The sequence below is a fragment of the Canis aureus genome, chromosome 28 (genome assembly GCF_053574225.1).
Source record: "Canis aureus isolate CA01 chromosome 28, VMU_Caureus_v.1.0, whole genome shotgun sequence".
Taxonomy (NCBI): domain Eukaryota; kingdom Metazoa; phylum Chordata; class Mammalia; order Carnivora; family Canidae; genus Canis; species Canis aureus.
The window spans coordinates 12,620,793-12,642,594 of NC_135638.1; the positions used below are offsets into that span (position 1 = coordinate 12,620,793).

The window sequence follows — 21,802 nt, forward strand, 5'->3', positions numbered from 1 at the left end:
AACAAATACCAAAAGAAAAAAAAGAAAAGAAAATTCTTCATAGTATATTTCAAGGCTGCTTTAGGGGCAAAATTTGTGGCTGTTGAACAATGTACTTTGTCTCCCTCCTGACACAGATTACTTAGATTAAGCCCAACATAAAGTTCAAAGAAACAAACATCAGATATACTTTTATGAGTGATAATTCCTGATATGTTCTGATATGATAGGTAAGTAATTATCATGTATCACATATTCTTTCCCACTACCCCAATTCATGCCGTCATTTCTTCTCACTTAGACTATTCAGTAGCTTGCTACCAGTTAATTCTGATTTAGAGAAAAGATTCCTTGGGTTAAAAATTCAGAGACTTAGATTCTGTAATTTCCTGTACTATCAACTGTTATCATGTATTATACAAAGGGACTGGACATTCTCAAAATTCCCCTTAAGTCATATTGTTTTCCTCAGTTAAATCCTCCCTTCAGGTTTCCTCCAATTACATTCTCGAAACAGATCAAATATCAACTTTCTACTCAAATAATTCTAATCCTTCCATAGGAATTCAGTGGCACTAGAGAAAGGTCCAGATTACTTAGAATAGAATTCCCACTGTCCAGGATCTGAACCCAATCTACCCTTCCAACATTTTCTGTCACATTTTTTTCCTTCTAAGTACATGCAAGCAAGAAATCCTGGTCTGCTAGTTTCTCTCATTTGCCCTACACTTTCCTGTCTCCATACATTAACCCCTTTGAGGGGCCCTCCCATGTAATACTATATGTCTGTATCTTATCCATCCTTCATGCCATCTCCTACAGGATTCCTCATTCTTGGCTACACTTAGATTCTTCCATTCTCTGTATCCATCAAGATTCGTAAACTTTTATTTACTATTATTTACATTTTATTTAGTATTATCAACTAAATTTTTATCTTAGTAGGAACAAAATCATATTTATTTTCTACTCACAGTACTTACTGCTTTACAATGAAAATAATAATTAGCTGAAAAATACTAGAAATAAATATTGCAACTCCTATTTCCCCCTCTTTTTTTCATCATTACCTCTAATTTTAAATTAAAAAGTATTTTTTTCTTTTTGAAATGGAAGTTGTTTGTATAGTACTTGTATTATTTTCTCAGGATACTATGCATACATGCAAAAAAAAGTGCTAAAATCACATATGTTAAGATTGTTGATGAATTTTCAATGAATTAATGGGATTCCTTTATGTTACTGGGAATAGTTCAATATTTTTCAAAGATACATACTTGCCAAAATCTACTCTTGATAAATACTTGGATAGTTTCTAATTGAGAAACATTATGAACAACACTGCAATGTACATTATTATATATATATTTTGGTGCATTCACTTCTCTTTGGAGAATACTTAGGACAGATACAAACAAGAGAATTGCTGGATAAGACAAGCTGATGTTCAATTTTAGTTAATACTATCAGTTTTCCAGAGGAGTTATACCACTTTACTGTCCTGCCAGTAGTGAAGCTGACTTCCACTTGCTCTTCATTCTTGCCAAAGCTATGTGGCATACCCGATTTTTGCCATTCAGATGGCAGCTTTGCATCTGTCACCCAAGGGATGGTTCTGGGATCACCAGTTAAGAAAATCAATGGAACGTGCATTCCTGAATCACAGAAGAATGTAGCAAATAAAAACGCAGTTCTTACAGGTTGCTTGTAAGCAGTCAGTTGGACTATCCCCCCCATCCAATCCCCCAACCCCGGCTCAGGGCAGAGAGAGTATTCAAAAATGCCCATCTCTCAATCTTCCCTGAAACAGACTGTCTGTATACACAAACTAAGGATCCAGCTTCTAATTAGCCAGTGAGTACTTCCACTGCCTTCTTCTTCCGGCTCACTGCTCACTTCCACTGCTCACTTCCGGCTCAACCAGGTCAACAGGTCTCTAGAAGGAACTTGTACAAATGCCTGGAGCTCTAGTTTTTGTGGCTGCTTTTTATCCTTATTCTAGGCCATTTATCTCTGTCAATCTCCAAACTTTGTTCCATTAGTCTGTATTTGGACCAATCCCATACTGTCCTCATTAACATACCTTTACTAAATGTTTGGATATTGTGCTGTGGTCCTTCAAGATTTTCTTGGTTATAGCTGGTGCGAAAAATTCTTAGTCCATATAAAATTAAAAATCATCTTGCAATCTTCACACTCAAAAAAGTATGATGTAGTATTGAGATTGCAATGAATTTACAGATCTACCAGGGAATAATGGACATCTTTACAATACAAAGTCTTTATAAAACTATGTACAATTTTTAAATCTCTGGATCATAGGAAATGAAATAAATTAGCAGACCAGAAAGGAACAAGGATGAGTTTGAGACAAGAAAAAAGAGAAGTAAATAGGATTGATTATATCAAGATTAAAAAGTTATTATCAAAAGGACATTAATTTGCATCCTCTATATATCCTGTATCAACTGATTATCTCTGGTTAGATAATTTAGCTAATTCAGCAATCAGTCCTTCATTATCATAAAATAAATGAATTAACTAGAAGAAATCTGGAGATGAAAAACTGGTAAAAGTCAACAAAATTACTCATAAAAATAAAGTAAGTACATTAAATGTATGCCAATTATTTTAAAATGGTATAAATTTGAAGGACAAAGTACCTGAAGTGCTTACATATTGAATGTGTTCAGGATTAAGAAAAAGAGGGTTTGCTTCAAGATAGCTGACTGGCTTAAAAAGATCATTTGAAATTGAATAAATATATGGTCCATATTTTTAAAATTTGCTGGTAGTATAAAGAATCATTTTGATTTCAATGACTTCAAGTAAAATGGCAGAACCCCAATACCTAAATCAGTTAAAATTATAAAGATTTAATGAGACAAGAATTTTATGGGTATAATCTTAATCTCAGTATCTATATTTTTTCTGCATCCCTTTCTCATGTAAAGCCTTCCAAATGGAACAACTGTGATAAAAGTTTGAATTTAATGATATCTATAATAGCTCCATTCATAGTGAAGCATACAGAATAATTAAAATACATCTAAACTCAAGCATAATTAAAATACATCTAAACTCAAAGCTCTAAGAAGTGAATTGTCTCATTAATGAAATGCCTAAGTAGTCCAAGAAGAGAACAAAACATTCCATCAGAGCATGAGTAAGTATAAAATGTTACTGAAGATACACTTCCTAATGAAGTAGCTTTTCAGTATCCTCAATGTATCAAATGAAGATGACTTTCTGGTTTCAACAGAAAATCAGTCATAATATGTTCCAGATAACTTTATGTTAGAGAGAATGTTTATAAAAATTATAAAGCCAAAATATACCCAAAATGGAAAAAAAGTTATATTTCCACTTACACATATACATTCTTTAAATATATATATATGTGTGTGTGTGTGTGTATACATATAGAGAGAGAGAGAGAGAGAGAGAGCAAATGAAAATAAATATGGTAATACAGAACACAGGATTTTCATTAGTCTTTATAGAAGGGTATTTTACAAATTCTACTATGGGGGTGCCTGGGTGGTATAGTCAGTTAAGTGTTGGACTGGGTTTCAGCTCAGGTTGTGATCTCAAGCCCCACTGCAGGCTCTCCACTCAATGCAGAGTCGCCTTAAGACTCCATCTTCCTCTGCCAATCCCTCCACAACAATTAGTAAATAAATCATTTAAAAAATCTACTATGAAACATAAAAATTATGATAAAAATTGATATGTGGGAACCTGAAGGAGCTCAATCTGGTCACTCAAAATAAAAAATTAAATATAATTTTTTATACCAATGACTTCCAAAGACTCAAAGGTCCAAATCTTTGTTACAGCCTCCAGTAACTACTGTTCTAATATCATCTCATTTCCCTCTCACACTTTTCTCACTATATTCCGAAAACCCTGGCATCCTTTTAACCTTTTAACTCACCAAGTATATTCTGACCTGAGTTTTTTACACATGTACTTTCCTTTATCTAGAAGGTAATTTGTCAACACTCATAATCTAGCTAAGTTCTACCTATTTTCCTGGTCTCAGAAAATACCTCTTAAGTGTCAGTTGCTCAGTGGTATCATCTTATCTACATTAGATCCCCCAAATATTCCCTTTTAAAATTCCTTTTTACATCTTAACAAATACCATTATATATAATGATGTATTTATTTTTGTTTATTGTTTCTCCTACTAGTCAAAAGAATTTTTTTAACAAAAAACAACTAGAATTACCAGGAGACAGAGAAAACAAAAATTGAGGATTTCTACCTAGAATGATAATCACTGAGATGTAACAGGAGGTTATAAATTGAGATTGGTAGGAAAAGATGAGGAAATCTCCATCCAGAATTCATCTATTTCGGTACCACCATAAGACCACATACTTCACTTGTGGAATCAAAACTACTCCAAGATAGGAAACTGGAAGATGTTTAAAAAGGAGCTTCATGGGTAATTTCAGATATATTCTAACTTTAACATGGGTAGCAAAATGGCCTGTCCTTTTCACAAGATTCCAAGTATCTCCTTTTGAGACAAAGCATGGTGCAAATGATTCATTAAGCACACAAAATGTAGAACAATTAATGGTCTTGATCCCTTTGTTTAGAGTAATAAAATTCTAGCAGATATTTGCTTCTCTTTGCTTTCATATATTTACTATATATTGTAATTACCAGAAACTTACAGTATATAGTGATAAAAAACAAAATGTTCATGGTTTGTAAAACACAAAAGATTACATAAAAAGTTAGAAAAATCTAAAAGGGGACGCCTGGGTGGCTCAGCAGTTGAGCGTTTGTCCTTGGCTCAGGGCATGATCCTGGAGTCCCGGGATTGAGTCCCGCATTGGGCTCCTCGCATGGAGCCTGCTTCTCCTCCCTCTGCCTGTGTCTCTACCTCTCTCTCTCTCTGTGTCTCTCATTATGCTGAGTGAAGTAAGTCAGTCAGAGAAGGACAAACATTATATGTTCTCATTCATTTGGGGAATATAAATAATAGTGAAAGGGAATATAAGGGAAGGGAGAAGAAATGTGTGGGAAATATCAGAAAGGGAGACAGAACGCAAAGACTGCTAACTCTGGGAAACAAACTAGGGGTGGTGGAAGGGGAGGAGGGCAGGGGGTTGGGAGTGAATGGGTGATGGGCGCTGGGGGTTATTCTGTATGTTGGTAAATTGAACACCAATAAAAAAAAAATCAAAGAAATAAAATAAAATAAAATAAAATAAAATAAAATAATAAATAAAATAAAATAAAATAAATAAAATCTTAAAAAAAAAGAAAAATCTAAAAAAGATTCTACTTGTGTGTTATGATCACTGTTTCCTTGAAGTACAAAAGAAAAACACAAACATTCCACTAAAACACAAGTACCGTGTGCAATTTAAATATGAAAGACATGAGAGAGAATAACCATAAAATACTCAGAATAATGAGTCAGGATGTTTTAATACGCATAATGTTAAGGAAAAAAATACCCAGTGTCTTCAAATTACTGGATGCTAAAACAACTGTATTTCTTTTAAATAGCTAAAAAATTGTGGTAAGAAATTTATGTTTTGGAAAAATCTGCTCTATTCCCCTAAGATGTACTTATGGAATTTCCTATACATATGAATTTTCTTGGACCAATTTTAATAGGTTCAGTAAATTTAGTATTCCGATGTTCAGAAGCACAGTAAAATTAGAAGAGGTGGAAAACTAAAATAGAAACACTCAAGTATGAAAAAAGTGCCCACTTGCTGTATAAGGTCAATGGATTCTTAATATATGTATGAAAATAATTTCTGAGATTATAACAAGATATTGCTAGGCAATGCAGTACTATATAACTTCATAAGAATTCTTGTATAGGTAAGAATAAAAGAGAGAACTGTCATATTGATATGCAAATGCTAAGTACCAAACTGAGGACATTTATGGGCTAGGTGGCAGTTCCTACAGTGCAAATGATTTAATTTTGCCTAAATAAACTTTTAGAGATTTAAAAACAACTTTAAAAGTTACCAATTAATGAACAAATCTGTGACTGAACCCATTATCAAACTGACAACAAAGAAAACCAGAAGGAAAAAAAAAGATTCTGCATTTGAGGGGTTTTTTTGTTTGTTTCTATTTGTAGTGGGGGTGGTTGAGAGATATTTTCCTAATAGGCTAGAAAGTCTGCTCATTCTCTTCAGGTAGCTGAGAGATCAAAGAAACTTCAAAGCAAAAAGGAAAAAATGAAGGGGCTGTTGAAAAATTCTCACAGCAACATTAGAACTGGAGGTACTTACTGCTTCCAGGGATGTGTGGCACCTAAGGCCATCCTGTGCTGAGCCAAGATTAAGAATTCGTCACAACTCAAGATTCAATTTTCAGGTAACTGAGACTGAAAAAGACCTGTGACTTCCACATTCTGCAACATGATCAGCCACTTTCAGCAACATGGCCAGTGTTCAGAATCTGAATCAACTCAAAGTAGGTAGGAAAATTGTCCAATAATTTAATACAAAAAGCCCCACGAGCTTTTTTCCTACCGATTGCTAAAATATTCACTGGGAAATTTTAAATCACCAAACTCATATTTTCTTTTGCAAAGTTTACACTGTAAATCTAGAGCCTTGCTAACTCAGTATGTCGCATACATCAACAGCTTCATTATCACCTGGAACTTGCTAGAAATACAGAATACTGAGTCCCACTCCAGACCTACTGTATCAGAATGTACATTTTAAGACTAAAGTACATGAGATTTGAATGAATTAAAGTCGGAAACACATTAATTTAAAATCTGCTTCTTGGGGGCACCTGGGTGGCTCAGTAGTTGGGCATCTGTCTTTCGCTCAGATCATGATCTCAGGGTCCTGGGATCAATTCCAGCATTAAGCTCCCCACAGGGGGCTTGCTTCTTCCTCTCCCTATGTCTCTCTTGAGTGTCTCCTTTCTCTTTGTGTCTCTCTTGAATAAATAAATAAAATCCTTAAAAATAGATTTTAAGGATTATGTATTTAATAAATAAATACATAAATACATTAAATAAATAACATCTGCTTCTCTGAGAGGTTAAATAAGTCTTTGGGTATTTCCCTTGGAAAACACAGACCACTGATTATTTATGCACAGTACACTGGCATAATTGAACACGATCTTAATGACATGTTTAGTGATCCCTCAAAATTTGCCTATTGATTGGAAATTGAATGAAAGGAACAAAAGTAATCCAACATTCTCTTTGGTATTGAATATTAATTGTCATCCTTCCCCATCTTTTCTTTCTTGAACTACCTTCTAACAATTACCAAAGTTGGTTTTTTTTGTTTGTTTGTTTGTTTTTTTAGAGATTCTATTTATTTATTCATGAGAGACACAGACCTAGGCAGAGGGAGAAGCAGGCTCCATGCAGGGAGCCTGATATGGAACTTGATCCTGGGACTCCAGGATCACGCCCTGAGCTGAATGCAGACATTTAACTGCTGAGCCACCCAAGCGTCCCCAATTAGCAAAGTTTTAACACTCAAACAAAATCTAGCCAATAATGAGGGAAGTGTTTATATATTAAATCCCTTATCAATGTATGAAATTTTTTGTAATTATAAATATCGTTCTAAAAGGTATACGTAGTATCATCAATATTCAAAATATTAAGGTGTGTATAAGGTAAAATTTTGGATATGAAATGTCTTAACTATACTGTTGCCAGCCTGCATTTCCACATTAAACTTCTCCCACAACACATATCAAATATAACCACATATCAAAGCTAAAAGCAAGAAGTTTTCTTTACATCAAAAATTCCCAAAATTGTGTTCGTTTTTGATTAATGGCATCACCAATCATTCTGAATAATAAAGTCTTATCCAGTTCTATCATTCACATCTAATCTGTAAGTTCTACTCCTTTCATTCCTCCTTTCAATACCTTAGTTCAGATCCATATCACCTATCAAATGATCTGTGGTAACAGCTTACTAATTGGAGCTTTAGATCTTTAATCTCTTCCTTTTTCCAAATTAACTCCACAATACCAACAATTATTAAAATAAAGCACAAGTTATATCTTGAGCCTCAAAAAATGTTTACCATATTCTACTACTTATATGAAAAGTTTAAACTCCTCACCCTAGTGTTTAAGGCTCTTTACAATTACACATCTCCAGGCTCATTCTCTGCCACTGCTTCCATGTACCCTACTGTCCAGCTACTTTTAACTTCTCAATATCTTTCTAAGTTCAAATATATTTTTATTGTTTTATCTATAAGACTTTATCCTTTTCTTTCACACTGGACTTTTCTTTCTTCCTTCACTCTATCAAGATTTGCCCTTTTTTCAAGACTGAGCTTAATGATGATGCCTGTATGTGTTTTTTTTCTTCCCTCATTTACATTAAATCTCATTATTTTTGGATAATCTCATCCAGTCAACTGTAAGGTCCCTTGAGAAAAATGTTTCTAAATAAATATTTGTTAACTGGATTAAATACTCAATTTGCTATACGAGAGAAAATTTATAGCGTGTCAAGACACAAAGGATACTATAAAAAAGAATCTATAAGATCTAATAATTACTATAAGAAAAATGGTCTTAGAGACACAGACTTATGGTTGAATTTGCTAAGCTGAATCTGACACTGGTCATGCACTGTTTTTAAATTATTTTTTGCACAGGGATAGTTCTGTGTGATAAGACATATAGGAAAGACACTTAAAATACCCAAAGAGGAATACTACTTGCAAAGTAATATTTCTTTTGATGAGAGATTTCCAGATACACCATAATTTATTTTTTAATCCACATAATTCCCAAGAATCATACACCTACAATATAAGGAAATTACTTTAGAATACAGACCACAGAAAGTCAGTTTTTATCACTAATATATTCCAAACCTGTAGGACAGTACCTGACACAGGATAGGTACTCAGTAAGTATTTGTTATGGGACTGTATAAGTGAATGGATGAATGAATTAAAGGTCATTTTTGTTCATTTTAGACTACTGATTCAGGATGAATAAAATCAAATACTAACAACATATCTGTAAAGTGACATATATAAAATTAAAGGAAAATGACAGAATAAATGGTAGGAAGATCTGTATTGGACTTCCTTCTGATATGCTTATCCACTGTTTATTTAAATCATAACAGGAAATTGATTTGTACTTGAGGAGGTATTCATATTTTCCTAGCCTCAGAGGATAAATGGAATGAGCTAGGAAGTCCTAGAGTTGTGTTTCCTTAATTTTTCAATAACTGTTAGTCATGATGCCAGTACATACTTAGCACCAACCAGCCAAAGTCAGTTAGTCACCTCAATTCTCCAAAAATTGGAAGACCCTAACTAAAAGCTTATGGGCAAAAATAAATAAATAAAAAAATTTAAAAAATAAAAATAAATCATCATTTTAATCAATTAAATCTTTCAAGTCATTCAAGGTGTCTCTTTGTTATTATTTTTTGTTTTTCCAGTTTGTTTCCCTACATGTGTTAGTATAGGATTTATGGGATTACTTTCCTGATGATCTGATAACTGCATTTTTGTTTTCATAAACAAAACAAAGGAAGTTGAATCATTTTTTATTTATTTTTATTTTTTTAAGAGTTTTATTTATTCATGAGAAACACATGCAGAAACAGAAGCAGGCTCCATGCAGAGAGCCCTATGTGGGACTTGATCCTGGTATTCTAGGGTCACGCCCCGAGCTGAAGGCAGACGCTCAACTACTGAGCCACCCAGGCGTCCCAAATCTGTTTTGTTTTGCTTTTTTTTTTTTTGTAATTCAGACTGGATATTACTAGCATACAAGAAATCTACAGATTCTTTTAATTATATCTACTTCATATTTGTTATTCTATGCATCCTAATAACAACAATAGCAATAAACAGCAACCACATTCACACTGTGCCAACCTCACGTGTAGTGAGGTATTTAACCCTTTTAAAATAAAGAACTGGCACAAATGGCATGTCTATTTTAACCTACACAAAATGAAATTTAGTGAAGTCAATCTAATATACAATGTTAAACAATTGTCCAAGGTGGCAAATAACCCAGCTGCATGTCAGACCTCAAATACATATTCATTATTGTATATATACTACGTCTTCTTTCAGTTTTCCAGGTTCTGTTGCCCAAAAATACACAGATAATTGGTCTGGAAGTAATAAAAAGATTGTGTTTTCAAACATTTATACCTTTTAAATTGTGCTAAATGAACTAGCCAATTAAACAGATTAACATTATACATGAAGCATGAAACAGGTTTTAAGTCCAAGATATATATATATATATATATGGTATATACTTTTATTGAGTCAAGGAAAAATTACAGCATTTTATTTTGAGCCAGGAACGATAATTATATTCAGTCAAATTCTACATGGGGGTAGTTAAATGTATTTCCATTTAGATCTGTTAATATGAAGAATCTGAGTAACAGATTTCCTAGTATTGATCCCCACTCGCATTCATAATATGAACCCCACTGGTCATGATGGATTAAATACAGCTGGATGTCATTTACTGATAATTTACTTGCTATTTTTGCATCTTTATTCATAATTGAGATCGATATTTTCTTTCTATATTCTCTTTGTTAGGTTCTGTTATCAACATTACAGGGTAGCTTTTCTTCTTTCTCTATGTTCCAGAAACACTAAATAGGCTGAAAATGAACTGTTCCTTGAGGAATTGGCAAAAGAAACTCATAAAATAATCTGAATCCACTCTTTTAGGTGATAAAGCAACATTCTTATTTACCTCAGCTTTCTCAGGTTTCCATATTGACTTTGTCAACTTTGTTAATCTCCTGATAATTCATCTATTTTCACAAAAAAGAACCCTGAAATTAATATTTTTTTTTCAGAATACCTTTATTTTCATAGTTCTTTCGTACATACTTCTAAGGGCTTTCTATCTTCTGTGACTGCCTAAAATTGCATATTTTATGTGCAATCTTTCCCACAGTTGATAGTTTCTCACAGTAAATCACACTTCCCAAAAAACAAATAAGCAGAACCTCTACATTTCTTTCTATCTGTGTCAGTATGGTGCTGACACTAGATTTCAGCTCTACCACTGAAAGTTCCTATAGGACTCTTTGTTTAGAACTTAATTGCATGATAATCTAGGTTAGACATGGAAATCCCATTTTACTAAATGTTATGGATTGAATGTTTCCATCCCCTTCACCCAAAATTCATATGTTGACGTCATGACCCACTCCTCTCCCCTCAAGATGGCTATATTTATCGATGGGGCCCCAATGAAATAATTCTTAAATAATTTTAAGACCTAATCTAAGAGGATTGATAGTTTTATAAGAAAGTATTTCTTATTAGAAAGTTTGCTAATGCACACCCCAGCACAAAGAAGAGGAGGTCACTGGAACACACTGAACATATAGAAGCAGGTTTCTATCTGCAAGCAAGGAAGAGATCCTCACGAAAACTCAGCTATACTGATACCAGAACATGACCATACTGACACACAGATCTTAGAATTCCCTGCCTCCAGAACTGAGAAATCTATTTGTTATTTAATCTGCCCAGTCTGTGGTATTATGTAATACAAGCCCAAGCTAACTAGTGAGTAAAAAGAAACAGAGTAGCATGGTCTGGAGCCAGCTGTAGCTTCAGGCAGCTTCTACAGGAGAGAGATAAAGCAATTCCTTGGGTCCATTCTGTGTTTGGTTGTATTGCTATAGCCTCTGCTTAAGGCTCTAAGATATATCCCCTACTAAATTCCTCTATACTTAACCAAGCTAGAGCAACTTACCCTGCCTCTTGCTGAGCAACTTACCTATATTATATAAACTCATTTTTAATGTATTAAGATACTGTCATTCCTAATTTCTATGTTCTCATCAGAATTGCATATTTTATGTTGAAAGAGGCAGTAGAGTTGGCCCTTGAACAACACGGGGGTTATAAGCACCAACCTCTCTGTGCAGTCAGAAATCCACATATCACTTCTGATTCCCCCCAAATTTAACTGCTAATAGCCTACTGTTGACCATAAGCTCTACTAATAACATAAACAGTTAAGAAACACATATTTTGTATGTAATATTATATACTATATTCTCACAATAAAGAAAATCTTAAGAAAGAGAAAATATATTTACAATACTGTACCATAAAAAATCAACATGTAAGTGGACCCATGCAGATCAAACCCACGTTGCTGAAGGGTCAAGTGTACTTGGAAGAGCAACATTCCAAGCACACTTATTATGGTTGACCTCTCAAAGATGTCACACCCTAATCTCCAGAACCTGTGAATATATTGTATAATGTGACCAAGAGGAAATTAAGGTTGCAGACAGAATTCATGGACTTTAAAATAGGGCCATCATAATAGATTATTTGGGTGGGCCAAATGTATTCAGAAGGGTTCTTATAACAAATATATACATACATACATACATACATACATACATACATACATACATACATACGGGTCCTTGTAAGTGAGAGAGACAGAACAGTATCAGAGTAATGCTATTTGAGACTTAGCCAGCCACTGCAGGCTCTGGAGATGAAAGGGGACCAAGTGTTACGGAGCAGCCTCTAGAAGCTGGAAAGACAAGAAAATCCATTGTACCAAAAATGCTCCAGAAGAAACACAGCTTTACTGACATCTTGATTCTATCCCAATGGGGCCCATTTTAGATTTCTGACCTCCTGAACAAGAAGATTGTAAATTTGTGTTGATAATGCCAAGTTCGTGGAATTAGAGACAACAGCTATCAAATTACAACCTCACCACCTGTAAACTATGTACTCTTACATAAGAAATTTAATTTCTAGGAACACCTGGGTGGCTCAGCGGTTGGGCGCCTGCCTTCGGCTCAAGTAGTGATCCCGGGTTCCGGGATCGAGTTCCGCATCAGGCTCCCTGCGAGGAGCCTGCTTCTCCCTCTGCCTATATCTCTGCCTCTCTCTCTGTCTGTGTCTCTTGTGAATAACTAAATAAACCTTCTTAAAAAATGAATTTAAAAAAATGAATTTTAATTTATCTCAAAGCTTTGATTCCTCATCTATAAAATGATGTAACAATAATAACATAATAAAAATCTATAAAATTGTGTAGTAACTGCCCCAAAGGGCAGTTGTGAGGATTCATTTACATGATCCATGATACGTACTTGGCAAACATTAACATATAATGCCCCTTGAAAAAAAATTTACAAGAATTAACTTTCTATTCCTCTATTTTGTTGTCATAGTTTCCTTTTATATCATTCTCTATCTTTCCCTAGTTTTATTTTTTTAATTTACTGTCCGTTAATTCCTTGAACTGAGCTACTTTACCTTCTTTCTTATTTACGAATGAAAGCTTTCTAAGTTACTGCCTTCTTTCTAAGTATAGCCTCGGCTGTATCATGTAAGTTTTGGTAAATAGTGTTCTCATTGTATCTGTTTTTAAATTGTTTTAATTTCTACTTCAACTCCAAAATTGTTTGGGATTGTTTTGTACTGTTAAGAATGGTTGTAATTCGTAGCTGTTGTTACTGATAACATTTAAATCTCAACAATAACTTCCACTTGTATCCCACACAAATCAGATAATGTGTCCTGTATAATTTGACTTTCTATATTTATAGAATTTGCTTGAGATCTTGTTAAATGTATACTCAATTTTGTTTCCACAATAATTAAAGTTTTAACAGATAATTCATAACTCTGCAAACCTACTTATAAATTTTTCTGCTTATCCTTATAACGGCTCTCATTGTTAACATATTAAAAGTCTCCTTGGGACGCCTGGGTGGCTCAGTGGTTGAGCATCTGCCTTTGGCTCAGGGCGGGATCCTGGAGTTCCCGGATTGAGTCCCACATCGGGCTTCCTGCATGGAGCCTCCTTCTCCCTCTGTCTGTGTCTGCCTCTCTCTCTCTGAATAAATAAATAAAATCTTTTTTTTTTTTAAAGTCTCCTTGATTATTTATCCTCAGATTCCTAGAAGTTATTTCTGTATATGTTGTTTTTCTCTATTTACTATTAAAGCGTATCATCAAGGCTTATATATTTTTTTCTACTTAATGTTTGTTTCTTCTCCCTTCCAGGGCTTTAAATATGATGACAATTTTGCCTTACATGAACATTGAATTTTTTTATTTGCATTTGCCATGTCAACATTTTATTTTATTTTTTATTTATTTTTTTTGCTTATTTTGTCATGCATATTTCTTGTAAACAGCGTACTGAAATTTTATCACCTTTACTAAAGCAGAGATTCTTATCAACATAATAGTTTAAACATTTACATTTTTAAGACAATTTTAATACTTTAATACATATGTGATATACACATTGTATTCTGCTTTAATTATACATTCCACATCACAGCCGTGTTAATATTATGGCTGGTTATTTTTTTTAAAGTTGCTAATGCATCACTGAAGCAATATGTGTCCACATGACTTAGACAAGCCTGAAGACCATCTATGTCAACATGATTTAGTCATTTGTTCCAAAAAACTGCTCCATGAAAGATAAGGCTGTAAACTACTATATAACTTCACTATTTCATTCAGGAGATGCCCATGATCAATTTATCAGAGACATAATCTCATCATCTGGACAAACATTTTGCTTATCTGTCAGGACCCCTGCTTTGTTGTGTCCACTTCTAAACTATGATATCATGAATTTAGCCCTATCTCCATCAGATCCCCACTGTCAAAGATCTCCCTTAAGTCATTTGATCCTACATTCAAAGTCTATAAATCTCCCACCTTAGATTTCCAGTTTTGAAATAGTAGTAAGACTTTGAAGTATTATCCCTTACTTTAGAAAGTTCCAATAAATTTAACTTTATTAACAAATCTAGAGATACTGTGAAACATTAAATACTATTAGAACCAAAATAAAGTGCCAAGTCTTTTTTTATGATAAGGAATTTAACACTCTAATTTTCCTCTGCCCATTCCTACATTACAACACTTTCTATGTAATATGATTTAGACCAAGGTCACTGCAATTAATTTTACATCTCATATATTCTCTTGAACAATGATACAGACTTAATTTCTAATTGTTACGTCTCTATACCTGAATTCTCTAATTATGGAAGTTTGATTTGGAATTATCTCATAATTAGTTGGAATATTACTGAAATACATACCAAAAACTTCTAAAAACTTTTCAAAGTAACCTGTAAGTGAATCTCTGGTATATTTGAATACTTGTCCTATTTCTAAGAAAATTCATCTGAATAAAAATTATCTCAAGTCTCCATAAACATTCTCCTCTGACTTCTGGTAGTTAGTGTTACAATTTGAGAACTAGATTACTTCTACAGATGGTCTGTTTCTTTTTTCTTCTTTTTTATCTGTGTCCTTGTAGATTTTTTCCCCATGTGTATAGCTAACATTTTTTTCTGACATAGAGGTTACTTATTAAAAAGTTTTATCTGAAGATGGTGGTAAAGTTTTTCTTGAAGGCTATTTCATTCTGTGTATGTTCACAACTATTTTTCTAAATAAATACTTCAACAATTAAAAGTCTTCAACAATAATTTAATCTATTATTTTTTTCTACTGCTGAAGTAACTGTAATTCTATTCTCTGTCATTCCTTTTTATTTTCCTTACCCTCTGCTATGTAGGAAAGTATCTACAGTCTATCTTCTAGATTAAACTCATCTCTTCTTTGGGAATCCTATTCTTCTAATTTTTAGATGAAAAGTTAATTCAGACATTGGGTATATTGTGGTTATTTTGGTTAGTTCTTTATCTTCTGCCATTTTATGTTACCTTGTTCAGTCTTCAAATTTTCCATATCAAGGATGTCACGGAGCTTTCAAAAGTAATTTCTATGGTGTCTATCTATAATAACAGCTCATTTGCAGGGAAATTGTCTTTTTTCTGAATCTTCATTTTGATATTTGTTTCCTTTGTTTCTAACATTGTTTTTACTCTTCTCATTATTAAGCTTGATTGGAGTTACTTGGAGTTGGTGTTTACCAAAAGATTTGGTGTTGGTTTGCTTTGGCACTGTGTAATGCTTGCATGCTGACTAAATACTTATTTTCAACTGAGGGTTGAAGAGCAAATTTATATACAGAAGTCTGTCTATTACCAATTTTCAACAAATATTCTACATAAAACAGACCTTTACTTTTCGTGCCATGTAAAAATTTAGCAATACAGTGAACCATGAATAAATCTTTTTTTTTTTTAGATTTTATTTATTCATGACAGACACAGAGAAAGGCAGAGACGTAGGCAGAGGGGGAAGCAGGCTTCTCAAGGGGAACCCGATATGGGACTTGATCCCCAGACCCGGGATCATACCCTGAACCAAAGGCAGATGCTCAACCACTGAGCCACCCAGGCGTCTCGAAGCATTAATAAATCTTAGAAAATGTAAACAGACTCCCGAGAAAACAAATCCTATTGAAATACAGAGAACTATCTATGTTAAAAATAAAATATACATTATACTCCAAATCTGTGCTTCACTAATCATTAACACCAAATCTATTGGAAGGTTTCATAACTACCATAAACCGAAAGTATTAATAAGAATAAAATATATTTTGAGAAACCTGAAGCCACTGAATCATGGTATCATATTAATAACCTCTACTAGGAAGAAAGTTACAAGTCCTGCTAATGTAACTGCAGTTTGCTCCCTATACCCAAACTTACAAGGAATGCTCCATTTCCATTATGGATTAATGAAAATAAATATTTATTTTTTCCTATCCAATTTCACATATCTCCTGAATATGGACCCCATGTTAGGGCACCTGTGAAGGGCTCCACTTTTGCCCTTATCCGTCATAGCTTACTTGCGGGGATTTAGGGCCGTAGAAGTTGTGGGAGGGAAAAGACTGCACTCTGTCCTTTTCCAAAAACCACATTTTTGAAGCAGAGAGATAGTACACAGGGTTTTGTTTTGTTTGTTTTTTTTGTTTTGTTTTGTTTGTTTGTTTTGCTTCACACAAATCCTGTCTCCCAGGACAGTTAGAAGATAATATGAAAGAAGAGAATATATTTCTATTCTCCATCAGGTGAAGAGGACTGTTGCCAGATTTCTTGAAGTATATGATACATAGGTTACCCATCAATGGTTCACTATCAAACAAACACTTCCATCATTAGTTCCCTCAAGCTTTGTTCTCTATAACAATCTCAACATTTTTGTAGATAATTTGATGGTAACAACTACATCATGGTTACTATTCAGATGCCAAAGTAAACTAGAGGTATATCAAACTATTTTAATCTTACACACATAGCATATATACAACTAAACATAATTTTTAAGGGATAGTTTGGTTTTTTTGGAACACCATTCCAAACCTGTATTATACTACTGCTTCATAAGAGAAACTAAATAATTTCCATGAAAAAAAATGAACCAGAGGTACCCTTGAGTATAGAATCTTGAGAACGGCTTTTCTCCAAAGAGATTCAATTTTTTTATTTGTTGGAAATAATTCAGGTCAAAATACACATTTGTAAACTTGAGTTATCTTTTAATATACACACACAAGCATGCACAGACGCACATAAGCTCTAATATTGTACTTAAACGATTCCATGCTTTTTGAAAACCTCCACTTGGGATCCCTGGATGGAGCAGCGGTTTAGCGCCTGCCTTTGGCCCAGGGCACGATCCTGGAGACCCGGGATCAAGTCCCACGTCAGGCTCCGGTGCATGGAGCCTGCTTCTCCCTCTGCCTATGTCTCTGCCTCTCTCTCTCTCTCTCTGTGTGTGTGACTATCATAAATAAAATAAAATAAAATAAAAAATTAAAAAAATTAAAAAAAAAAAAGAAAACCTACACTTTATCAATGAGTACATTCTTTTGTCATATATCCTGGATTAACAGAAAGACAATCAATATAGTTATACTTTTAAGTCCTTCTTCTCATTCTTGTTCCTATGACATTATCAAACAACCAGTTAGTGTTAAGGGGGGATAAGGACCTCTGGTATTTTTTTCTAATTGTTACCTTAAAACTATGTGTCTTCTAAACTGTTGCACAGCCATCAACTAAAGGAACTATCTCAGCTTCTGCCTCGTTATAATGACACTCTAGGCTTGTTGATCTCTCCTCCAACTCTGCACAGAACCAAAGAGCATAGGACTAACAATGAGTAACCATAGAAACCAAACTCCATATGTGTTCGCACAGAATGGAAGAGTTGCTATAGAATTTCATTTAAATGAAATTTGCTGATTGTTTTGAGGTTACATTTTCTGAAAAAACAAAATGTTTATCAAGTCCATAGGTTATCTGTCAAGCGCAGGAACTGTGCTATCAAGAAGAATGGGAGAATTCCAGAAGACAAACATTTTTTAAGATTTTACAACAGAGAAACAGGGCAAGCTATCCTAGCTGAAAATACTTGGCAAGGAGCAAAGAGAAGGCTCTCTACTTGCTATAGAGCTGGAGATGATAATCCTGAGAAAAGGACAGCCATTCTAGCATGCAGCACACTTTAAACTCCATTATTAGATTGCCTCATTGATAGGATTTTACTGCTTCTTTTCAAAAGGAACTAGTGACTAAACAAAACCCATAGAGGAAATTTTGGGTGTGAAATTTCAAAATAAATAAAACATTGTCTTGTTCTTTGTGTATAAATAAATCAATACGGTATCTACAAAATTAAAACAAATATATTCAGCTAAATAAACAAAATATTTGGTGAAGCAAAGATATTTCTCCAAATGATTGTCTTTTTTTTTTTTTTAAGATTTTATTTATTGATTCATGAGAGACAGAAAGAGAGGCCGAGACACATGCAGAAGGAGTGAAGCAGACTCCCCACGGGGAACCTAATGTGGGACTCGATCCCAGGACTCCAGAATCAGGCCCTGAGCTGAAGGCAGACGCTCAACTGCTGAGCTACCCAGGCATCCCTCTAAATGATTTTAATAGAGTTATAACAGTCAAAGCTAAGAAAGGTTATTTTTTTTTAAGGAATATTATTGGCAATTTGTAGAATCCCATATATTTCTATATCTAGATCTTCTCTTTAATTCACTTTTTAAAAATATCTAAGGAAAAAGATGCTAGATCTCTTTCCCCTCAGAATTTTTCCTTTAAATTTCCATTTACTTTTGACTCTTTCGGGCATATTTGGTCTATGTATAAATGTTTATCCATTGACATTTTTGGGTTGTTATAATCACCTTTGACAAAGGAGGTGCTATACTCAAATCACCTCTCATTCTCATACTGAGAAAGATCTCGGATTAAAAGTTTGAGATACATATTTGACATATCTTGTGCAACGTCAACAGCCAAGAATAGAAATAAATCCAGGAGGGCCTCCAGACAACCATGATACCTCAGTTATGGTAACATCAAGCACCAACTACCCCAGGGCTTATCAAGTTATGACTTTCACAAATAGATACTCTTAGAAATTGTTCATACAGGTTTGACTGTGAGATATAGCTAACTGGCTCTAATTACTACACTTGATTTCCTGGTATGCACTTTGAAGACCACACAGTTCAATAGCTAAGATTCCAAAAGATAGTTTTGTTACTCAAAGCAAGCTGAAATACTCAAATATCTTTGGGACATTTGCTCTGTTTCTGACACTTGAAGGGATGTTGAAGGAACATAGAAGAGTAAGGTTCTAATCCTCAAGGATCTTAAAGTGTAGCTGGCTTCCTGCCATATAAAAGTGAAGAATACATGAGGAGTACATGAGACTATGCAAGTAGGACAGAGGAAGCATGATATGGAAATTCAGAACAGATTAGTGTAGGATTGAAAAAAACAGAACACTTGAAGAAGGAAATGGGCCTTGAAATGTGTTTATTTTTAGGGGGGGGGGGAGAGAAAGGAAGGGAGAGGGAAGAAGGTGAGGAGGGGCAAAGGCAGAGAGAGAAGCTTAAGCAAGTTCCGTGCCTGGTGCAAGCCCGACTTGGGATTTGATCTCACAACCTTGAGATCATGACCTGAGCTAAAATCAAGAGTTGAATGCTTAGCCAACTGAGCTACTCAGGTGCTCCTTGAACTGTGTCTTGATGAACAGTTACGATTTCAAGGGGAAAAGTATGTAACACTTCCTAATATTCAAATTAAGATGTGATTTTAAAAGTATGGTTATTAAAGAGTAGGGTATATAAAAGAGTACATAAATTCAAGTGAATTTGAATTACCTCCATGCCTGTGATATTTTATAGATGATCTAGGAAACTTGAGATTTCACCAAAAAAGAAGCAGATGGTAAAACAATTATTTCTGTTATGTTGGATGTTTTTAAAATGCTAGCATTAACAATTGAATACGTTAATATTTGGTGCCCAGATTTGTTTTAAAAAGCAAGACAATGAGAAAAAGAAGTAAACATGTTGGGAAAAGTATAATTATGCATTGCACTTTTTTGCTAATGCTATTTTTATAAATCTTAAATTAGAAGGCCAGTTAGATTTTTAATGCATCTTTTAGTTTTAACCACCAAAAGTGCAGAGCTGTTAGTTTAAGCATCTTTGTTACCTTATAATTCTTATAATAAACCAAAGATACCTAAATTAGACACTATTGTCTTTGTAAAATGCCATGGAAGCAGACTTCACAATAATTTTCATGGAATTCTTACTAAATTTCAGAATATTTTATTCCATTTAACTCCAAAGAAGACTTTAAGAAACGAATCACCTTCTTTAATATACATAAGGCTTTCTGAAAATTTCTTCATTGGAAAGTAGAGTTAAAATTAGTAATCAGGGACACCTGCGTGGCTCAGTGGTTGAGCATCTGCCTCCGGCTCAGGGCGTGACCCTGGGTCCTGGGATTGACTCCTGCATCTGGCTCCCTGTGAGGAGCCTGCTTCTCCCTCTGTCTATGTCTCTGCCTCTCTCTGTGTCTCTCTCATGAATAAATAAAATCTTTTAAAGAAATAAAATAAGTAATCAGTAAATCATAACTACTCCTTAAATTTAGTTATCATTTTTCTTCATTTCTTACAAAGTTGTAACCTCCATCATCAAATGTATCAGGTCCAGGAATTAACAGAATATTGGCACTGGGGATGAAGAACTGGTGTAATGGTTCATGTAACCCACCATTTACATTCTAAGTATAGATGAAAACATAGTTTGGATATGGATATAAATAGGGAACATTTATTGATGCCTAGGTCATTCTCAGACGTACTTTTTAGCTCAATTGCAGAACAATGTATTTGACATAACTTTGGACAATCCCTAGCATCTCTCTGGAGCCATTTATCTTCCTGCAACATTCACTCTACTAAGAACTGGTGCGAAGCAAACAAGGTAACAAGTGGAAGAGATCTGAGGTAGGAGTTTCAGTGCAGAAATAATCTATCTGCCACTTCTTGTTCCCCCACTTCCATTATAGGAGTTCAGGGAGATGGAGTCTCCTGAGAAGCTTAGAAACAGTTCACGTCTTGAGGGAAGAACTGAAGTATCTGATTCACTTCTCTCTGGAATCTTCACATTCCTCAAATCCAGGTGCTGCGACAGAACCAAACTAATTTTTGTCTCTTCCAGAACTGAAAACTTATTTCAAGCTGGGCTGAATTCTTTGCCTTTTAGGGCCTTCTCTGTGACAACCTTGTCTCTCCTGGCCCACCAAGAACAAGGAAATGTGCCCCAGTGCCTACAGGGTGAAAGAGAAAGCAAGCTGCAGAATGTTGAGGAAAACCAACTCGACTGTTTTTCCCACTCTTCGAAAACTCGGCCTCTCCTTACTGCCTTAATTTGCCTTTTCCTCCTAACAGATAGTAATTTTATACAATTAAGTCCATCTCTTAAATACATTATTAGTAACACGTGACAAGGAAAATCTTTGAGGTGGCCAATTACTCTCAAACCTTAAAAATCCTAGGGTCGG

The 21,802-nt window shown here is 34.4% G+C and overlaps 1 protein-coding gene across 19 annotated transcripts in view; it reads right to left on the bottom strand.

Annotated features, from left to right (window-relative positions):
* LOC144300414 (zinc finger protein 385C-like) overlaps nt 1-21,802 on the bottom strand; it is a 453,807-nt gene that overhangs the window by 431,044 nt on the left and 961 nt on the right. For 16 of the 19 annotated variants that reach the window (XR_013367033.1, XR_013367031.1, XR_013367034.1 and 13 more), the window contains exon 2: nt 17,933-21,568. The exons of the other annotated variants lie outside the window; for them this stretch is intronic. The gene's annotated coding sequence lies outside the window, so the exon portion shown is untranslated. The remainder of the gene's footprint in view (nt 1-17,932; nt 21,569-21,802) is intronic. 19 annotated transcript variants of the gene reach the window in all.